This window comes from Sorex araneus, chromosome 4 (genome assembly GCF_027595985.1).
Source record: "Sorex araneus isolate mSorAra2 chromosome 4, mSorAra2.pri, whole genome shotgun sequence".
Taxonomy (NCBI): Eukaryota; Metazoa; Chordata; class Mammalia; order Eulipotyphla; family Soricidae; genus Sorex; species Sorex araneus.
The window spans coordinates 181,242,152-181,251,612 of record NC_073305.1 but is presented as its reverse complement, the minus strand read 5'-3'; the positions used below and the strand labels follow the sequence as shown (position 1 = coordinate 181,251,612).

General features: G+C 38.3%; 1 pseudogene; it reads left to right on the top strand.

The window, feature by feature from the left end:
- The first annotated feature begins 1,077 nt into the window (after window positions 1-1,077).
- On the top strand, window positions 1,078-9,243 carry LOC105942937 (DNA polymerase epsilon subunit 2-like; annotated as a pseudogene).
- The last annotated feature ends 218 nt before the right edge of the window (window positions 9,244-9,461 follow it).

The following is a 9,461-nucleotide window of genomic DNA, read 5'->3' as shown; positions in this document are numbered from 1 at the left end:
GGGTGGTGCATAGTATTTGTGCCTCTCTCTTCCTTTCTTCTCTGTCTGAGTGTAATCACTGGGGCAGTGGACACAGTTAGAGGTACTGTCCTGAGAACTTTCTCACGAAAGGGTGTTATGACTATCTCTGGGCTTCTGTTTCTTGATTGTAAGTAAATGAGTGCATTGCACTACACTGATGAGTTCTAATATAAGGCCATTATTTTCTACTGTAGTGTGTTAAACAGTTTGGTTGAGAAGGTAAAGAGGTTCTGGAGAAAAAGCAAGTGTAAATCAACATATTGTGAATTAACTAAAAGAGCAGCATTAGTAAGGTTACTTTGACATGGGGAATTAGATTACAGGACTGCAGTGGGAAGGAAAAGAATGTTGGGTGTGGCTTTGGTGGTTGACAAGGAAAGTTAGAAGTAGAGAACCATTTTTTAAATAATGAGATGTAAAATTTTCTTGAAATATATTACGATTAGTATACATTTGTTGAATAGATGTAGAAAGAAAAAGAATATAGAAACATAAGGAAAAGTATGAGAGTAAATGGTCCTGGTGATAGTGTTGGAGATAGGAAAATACCCAATGAAGAGGCTAGTTGGGTATTACTAAGGGTTGGTAAATGGTGTGTGAAGGAGAGAGGGCCCAGATAAAACAACTAAGGGGAACCAGGTTATTTAGTAAAAGCTTTTTGCCTTCTATGAAAGACACCTGATTGTGCAAGTGTTGAGGAGAGGGGTTGTTGACTTTTTCATCATTCAAGGCTGCTGCAATCAGAGTGTTGACTTGACTAGATTAGGAAAGTCCCAATAGACACGAATACTCTTATTCAGTATATCAAAATGAGGATTCATTTTATTATTTTCTATTTTTTGTTTGTTTTTTGGGGTCACATTCAGCGATGCACAGGGGTTACTCCTGTCTCTGAACTCAGGAATTACTCCTGGCAGTGCTGAGGGGACCATATGGGATGCTGGGAATCGAACCTGGGTCAACCGAGTGCAAGGCAAATGCCCTACCCACTGTGCTATCGCTTCAGCCCCACATTTTATTATTTTCTTGTTAAAATATTTGCTAGTGTCCTAGATAATGAATGGACTAAGAGTTGGGGGTGCCAAGAAGAAGAAGGTGCCAACCCTCTCCTTAAGTCCTCGGGAAGCCCTTGGTATTTAAGGTTGTCAATGGTCTCAAGGCTGACAACCTTGTGCAGGCAGAAGTTCACACATGTTATGTTAGTAGAGCTGAGTTCGAACTAATGGAAACTTTCAAAGACTCTAGAGAGTTCTTGAGTGGCTGACCAACAGTGTCTCACTGCAGATGATGACTTTGCATGCTGAAGGTGATCTATCCACCTGGGAAGAGTTAAAAAAAGCAGAAGACAGGGGCTGGAGCAATAGCACAGTAGGTAGGGCATTTGCCTTGCACGCGGCCGACCCAGGTTCGATTCCCAGCATCCCATATGGTCCCCTGACCACCGCCAGGAGTAATTACTGAGTGCATGAGCCAGGAGTAACCCCTGTGCATCGCTGGGTGTGACCCAAAAAGAAAAAAAAAAGCAGACAAGAAAAAGAAGGCAAGCCACTATTACATGCTAATATATGAAGTGCCCCACAAACACCACTTGGGAAAATATATGGACCGTTGATCACTCTAGTCTCATAAATGCGTGAGGACTGTGCTATCCACCTGACAGATGAACAAGTTGAGGCTTAGGAAAATCATTTTCCCCAATTCCTGCAGCTTTTTGGAGGCAGAAGCAGAATCTCAATGTGTCCACAGTCCTTCCACCGCATTGTGTGGTCACAACTAAATGAGACAAATAAAGCCCTAGTGAAAGAGGAAGTGGGGAAATTTGGTTTTGCTGCCTCCGTGAAAATAAGAGTGTGACTCAGATTTCTGGCAATCGGGCCTCCTGGTTCTTGTAGTGAAGGTCAGGAATTATTTTCGTCACTAGATTTGGGACTTTTAATTTGATAACTGAAGTTTTCTGTCAGCCAAAAAAAAAAAAAAACATAAACTGAAATCAGCAGTTCTGTGAGTTGGTCCCTAGGCACATATATGAGAGCGGCGAGGGAAGGCTCCTTGGTGATTTCCACAGAGAACAAAACATAATTGGAACTCACTTATTTAGAAGCTATATACACTCTGAACTCCACATCTAGCACTCGGCAAAGAGCAAGCAACTGAGTAAAATTCTGTGAATACTCAAATATGTGAAATAGCAATAAAGAATAAATTACATATACTATATCCTTTTTGTCCCATTCAAAATGTCGCCAAAACAAGTGTCAAAGGGCAGATGATGTTGATTTTGTTTTTGTGGGTTTTTTTTTATGCTACAACTTTCACAGTGGGTATGGTGAATCACTTAAAGGGAAAAATAATTAAATGCCCTGAAGATCTCTTTACAAATGTATAGGGGAATAGAAGGAAGTCCTCATTAAAATTATTGAAAACAATGAGAAAGTATATTTGACCAGAATAGATGACACACAAAAAACTAAAGGGAGCTTTAGAAATCAAAGATCTTAGCATCATTTCAAATTATAGTTGAAGGGCCTTAATGGTCTCTGGGGATTACCCTTACAAGATACCCATGCAAGGAAGTGTTTGTTTTCAGAGCTGACCAATTTTCAATTTCAGTGTACTTATCTAAGTAGATATGGGGATTATAGTATATTTACAATACCTACTTCCATAAAATAGCTAAGAGGAAATGTATCGATGCTTGAAGGTATAAGTCCTCATTTCGAAAACTTATTACTTATGTACACTGATGTGTATTCCAGGAATCTTAGATCATTGGGTATACCAACATTTAACTAAGGACTCCGGCATAACTATAATTTTCACTGAAATAGTGGCAGATGGCCCAGGAATAAGAACCTTCTGTTGATTCAGAAATGGAGAGGAGATACTTCCATCCTAGGACCTCCATCCAGGGTCCCCCACATGTCACCATAGTTTCAGTATAGTGCAGTGATGGGAGAAAATCTCACCAGCGAATTTTCTTCTGGTCTCAGATTAATGACTCTTGGGAAATCAGGTTCAAGACCCTCAGCAAGAACTTCATTGGGGTGGACTCATCCCATGCATACCTTCCGCTAACACAAACACAGACACAAACATGCTCCCTTTACCAGGTATTAACTGCAAATGTCACAAGAGTGACTCAGAATAAGTCTTCTCTGTGTGTTAAGTAATCAAACTGACAGCCCTTTGTTCTACTTCCTTATTCTTGTTCCATTTCAGCTGTGCTTGAGTGTCAAAGTGTCTGATGAAAATGCAAAGACCTCACACACAGGAAGAAAAAAAATATAGGGACTCCTGTAGTTTGCAAATAGATACTAAATCTTTATATGATTGCGTTTAAAATGTGGCTTCAGATGAGATGTGTTAAATGTTAAGCCAATTATTTTTTTCTTTCTTAGTGATAGAAATGCTCCTCCGAAGTTTCACAAGAACGCAAAACAGTTGCAAATAAAGATTTATGAGATGGAATTATTACATGTGTGCTGGATATGACCTTATATTGTCAAAAAGACTAGAAGACTCAATCAATTATTTAAAAGAGGATATTACTAGTCTCCAACCCAGGGAAACCCTCATTATCATTCCCTAGTCATGAGCTTGATCCAGTCAGATATTTGCAAACACTCTGTAAAATTCTATGTAAATACAGTTTGTCAGAGTTTTAATTTTTGTATTCTGGAAATTCTTGGAAGTCTGAGGAAACCTATGGCTAGTCTTCAGAGAAGTATTTATACATATATGAATAAAATACAAAAGATTAGAAAGGAAACCACAAAACACAGACATTTACCTAAGTCTTAGTGGTAGCAATATGTATGCATTCTTCTAAATATGTTGTATCACATACTCTAGCAAAGGCAGTAAGCATCAATGCCATTTTGAGATAGCAACAGTAGAAATAAAGAAAGATACAAGACACAAACTCACTATCTCTAGTAGTCCTATGGCTTTTGTTTTGTCCTGCACTTGCATTTAAAGGAAAGGTAAAGTATCAGATAGATATTACAGAGAATGATACCACACACATGCACACATGTGTGTGTGTTTATGTGGTGGTGATGATTCCTGAGTAGTGCTGAGGAGGTCTGGAGATCCCATGGGTTATGGTCACTGGCAGCTCTGCATGGGGACCAAGGATGCAGTGTTGCTCAGGTTCTGCAGTGCCAGGCCAGGGATACCCTACCCTCAGTGCTACACTCAGTGCTACACTCAGTGGTACTAGGGCACTAGAGTTACACTCATACATAGTAGGGTTACCATGTGGTGCAGAAACTGAACCTAAGTTGGATGCATTCTAGGCATGCGCTCTTACCACTGTAGCATTTCCTTGCTAAGCGAATGGTGATATTTTTACTTCATCTACAAACTCTCGGAGGCCCTAGGAGGGTCAATGAGCAAACCAAAAGACCCTGGAAATAAGTAAATCATTGTCATCAGAATATGAGCATAGTTAAACTTCTTTGATTGCATCTTATAATATAATTTCAAATGCAGTTATCACTATTCATATTTATAATAATAGCACAGTGGGTATGACATTTGCCTTGCAAGTGGCTGATCCAAGTTCGATTCCTCCGTCCCTTTTGGAGAGTCCGGCAAGTTACTGAGAGTATTCCGCCCGCATGGCAGAGCCTGGCAAGCTACCCCTGGCGTATTCAATATGCCAAAAACAGTAACAACAAGTCTCACAATGGAGACGTTACTGGTGCCCGCTCGAGCAAATTGATGAGCAACGGGACGACAGTGCTACAGTGCTTCAGGTGAAAATATTACTTATGCTCTACCTTGTTTTGGAATTTGAGGCAACTTGCATAAATGCACATGATAAAATATAGAAATATTCTGAGTAAATAGATAAAATGGGTAGAAATTATTAGTATGAAAGTCAGAGTTGTCTGAAGTGAAACTAATAACTTACGCAATATGGGAAGTTTCTATATATTTATTAAAGAATGATGATGAACATGATTCTAAGTTTTATATTTGGAGTAAAGAAACAATTAGTTTCATACATGTGATGAAAATTAGTTTCATACTTGTGATGAAAAGAAAATTAGGAAGCCCAGCTCTTTCTCTGCTGAAACTAGAAATAAAAATCTTCCAAGACCTCATCCTAAAGATTATTAATTTATATATGTCAGGGAGCAACTTAAGACTGATGAAAGCTCGAAATGCAAACAGATTAAATTCTGCACACAATTTCAGGGAATAAGACCTCTTAAAGTCCTAGAACTTGATGTAACAAATTATTCTGGAGCTCTGAGTCATAGATATACCTTTAAGTATATAATATAAACATTGTTTATTGTAAATACCAAACAAATGCTTTCAGAGACCAGAGACCAGAAACTAAGGGCATATTGAACAAAATACAATGCTAATATTTCAAAGGATCATACAACTTCCACTCATGTGCCCGGGATCCTCATGACACTCAGTGAACATCACAAATCTCTATCACCAGTGCATGTAAGTGGCAAATGACACATATTTGAACACCAGTATCCAGCCTTTGTCCCTGACTGACTCATCATTATCCACAGCCCCGTGGACACAAATCTATATGTAAGACCAGAGAAAACAAGAGTAGATGTAGACATTGTGGGTCCTGTGGCTCATATAATTTAGGGGTCATCTTTAAGAAAATCATAAATTGAGTTTTTTTTATGTGTGTGTATGTGGGGAGGCAAGAGAGCTGTTCTCAGACAAAAAGACTAAATAATTCAGAACCAAGTAATGTCCAATGAATTGACAGCAGTGAATCTATTGTGGTGGATCTAAGAACTGGAGGGTCCGGTGTTAGTAGGTAGAAGGATAATCACCCATCTCTGATATACAGAGAAATAAAACAAGGGCACAGATAGTAGAGAATGATGACAAACTCTTGACCTTGGATTACAAAACTCAGATTACCAAGCAGGGGGGAATGGGGGCATAAAGAAATATCAGATTAGAAGTGACATGAGATCGGGTGGAAGGTGTTGGGCACTTTGGAGTTGGTGAAGTGCCATAAATGTACATTAAAACCATAAATGCTAACATTAGTGTAACCATGTAATCGAAACTAGTAGTAATTTTAGCAAGAAAAGAAACACAAAATGTCAAAGAAAAGATTGTAGCAAATCCAATATTTAAAAGATTGGAAGACATGATAACCTTAAATGTTAAAATGCTGACAAAAGTGGTGCAAACAACATATTTTCCAGAAAATTAAGATGATCTTAAAAAGGATTGCCTGACATTCATCTACACTTTTTTCCCCCTGCAACATGATTGTGGTTGCCCGTTCCCATGGCAATAACTTTGTTAAGTCTTTTCTCTGGAGAACAGAAAGATGACGACTCAGCCCTCGAGCATAAAGGGATCAGAATGACTGTCACTTGTATTGATCAACTATTTATTTTATTTTGTTTTGGGGCCACACCTGGCAATGTACAGGCCTTACTCCTGGATCTGCACTCAAGGTCACTCCTAATGGGCTTGGGGGACCACACGTGGTGCAGAGATTGAAACTGAGTCAACTGCATGCAAGCCCTACCTGCTGTACTATCACTCTTTTGATTCAGTCATACAATGTTCCAGCACCCATCCTTTCACCAGTGTACATTTTCCACCTCCACCACAATGTCCTCAGTTTCCCTCCTGCCAACCCTCCCTCTGTCTGTCTGTCTGTCTGTCTGTCTGTCTGTCTGTCTGTCTGTCTCTCTCTCTCTCTCTCTCTCTCTCTCTCTCTCTCTCTCGGCATTCTGCAGATACTGAAAGATTATCATGTATAATCCTGTACCTACTTTCAGCATTCAGTTTGTATCCATAGGGAATGATCACTCTGACAAGAACTGAGAGCTGAAAGGAGGCAAAGTGTTATGCATAATACCCTTTCAGTAATAGTACTGCAAAGCACAGTGCATAAAAGGAAAAGAGGAAAATGGGAGAGGTGGGGAAAGGGAGAGAGATAAGAGAGAGAGACAGAGAGAGAGAAAGAGAGAGAGTCTGTTATAGAGGCAGGCTGGGGTGAAGTGGAAGTGGGAAAATAGGAGACATAGTGGTAGAAAATGTATACTGGTGATGGAATGGGTGTTGGAACATTGGATGACTGAAACTCAGTCATGAATAACTTTCTAACTGGGAATCTCATGGTGATTTAAAAAAATTTTTTTTTAAAGAGAGAAAGTAAGGCCAATATAGAAGAAGGAAAAAGTTTTTTTTTAAATCACATCTCAGAGTGCAAATTTACCCCCTTACATCAGGAAAGTATACTATCTTTTGGAAAGAGTCTATTGCCAATTTTAGGGTCCACAGCATTGTAGACCTTAATGGGATAAAATAGTTTAGAACACATTTACCTAAGATAAGCATAAGAAAAAGTCATTTGGAATTGGTTGAAATTTTTTTCCATTTACAGGTGAAAGGGTTTTTAAAGATCATAGTCATATAGACCACAGACTATGACTATAGCCACATTTTTTTGTGTGCATGTGTGTGGAGGGTGTTTGGGGCACACTTGGCTGTTTTGAGAACATATTCAAGTCTCTGTGCTCAGGCATAACTCCTGGATGTTATCAAGGGTTATCAAGGTTATATGGAGACAGAATTGAACCCAAGTTGGCCACATGAAAGGCAAGCACCTTACCTACTGTACTAGCTTATAGGTCCGGCCATTACTATTTAAGCTGGAAAATTTAGAGCCACATACTAGTAACATGTAGAGCAGCACACAAATAATATTTTTCAAAGATTAGTATAACTTGTTGGTGAGTTCTCTAAGATAGTTGGCTATAAAAGTTTGGCTCTGATTAGTGGATGGATTATCTTATTGGATCTGATTAGTGGATAGATTATCTTATTTTATAAATTAATAGACAATAAGCCTGTTAAGCATGGAGCTCTGTTTAATACATAGACAAAGACATGCTTAGGCCCAGAGTAATTGGTCTGTAGTTCTTCTCAGGGGTCAGGGGTTAAGTCAACTTCTCCATTAAGGCCACTCCTAGCTTGTAACAATAAAAGAAATACAGGAATTCTTATTTGATTATGTATGGAAGGGCAGTATCTGTGGATCATATCCAAGAATAAGTTGCTAAGGAACAAGATTTGTCTATCACGCAAAGCCCGTGGGAAGTGGTGTTTATGTATTTGACTATACATTCTTTATTTTGGATGTGGGTGGGTATCTAATGTGATAAAACCGTATCTCTTAATACTTACATTCAAATAAGTTGAAAACAAATATTTCCAGAAGTTTTAAGAATAAGAGTAAGTAGGACTACTTTCTTTATAGCTAAGCAACTATTTTTCTTTGCTTTGGACTTCATTAACAGAGTGGTGTAACTGTCTGGTTTTCAGTGACATTGGAATTGAACCAAAGAGAATATGAACGGTGTTCATACTATGCTCATACTATAGCATACTGTGGAAATATTAATTTTCTGGAGGGCCATCTAATACATCTGTGTAAAGTTCTGCAAAATTCAAACAACTAGGAGATGAGGATAAAGATGCCATGCTTGTTTTTGGAGCTGATGTTTGGTATGTTTGGTTAGACCAAGTAGAGTATTGGAAAAACTTCACATCATGTTTGCTGGTCTTTTACCAGCCCCTCCAACCTACTATAAACTAAGTGGTAATTTTCCATCTGCACTATAAGGAAAAAAATAAGGTCCAGTTTCAGAAGATTTCTAAAAGCTTTGCAGATATAATACATAAATATCCAAAAATCCACCAAAGTCGTCGTTTTGTGTTTGTTCCTGGCTTAGCAGATCCTGGATTTGGTTCTGTCCTACCAAGACCTCCACTAGCTGAAAACAACACTAATGAGTCCACATCTGTATCATTTTCAGATTTTACTAGTAATCCTTGCAGAATTCATTTATACACAAGAAATTATTATCTTTCACAAAGACTTAGTAAATAAAATGTGTAGAAACTGTGTTTATTTTTATAGCAGCAATGTGGGTATTCCTAATCATTTTGCAAAGACAATTTTCATCCCAAGAACACCTCACTCTTCTCCCTTGTGTGCTCCCTGTGTCTTGGACACGTGAATATGCTTTGTGAGTGTATCCTGTGCTGGATCTACCTGTTATTGCAGACAAATGTGATCCTTTCACATCATCCAATACCGAATGCATAAACCCTGGCTCATTTCAAAGAAGTGGATTTTCATTCAATTTTTTTTATCCTTTCAATAAAATAGGAGAAGACAGCAAACTTCAAGGTTTTTGAGTTCTTAAAGATCATCTGAAGGAATAAATTCATCAGTTTTCTGCTTAATTTTATATATCATGTAATTTTTGTAAGAATTAAATTCCTCATTTTTTTCTGCTCAATTTTTAAAATGTAATTTTGATATTAAGTCATAACAAAATCATGGCAAACTTTTTAAAAAGTAAAGAGAATATGAAATACCATACGTGGTTATGGGAGGGTTCCCCTCCCTCATA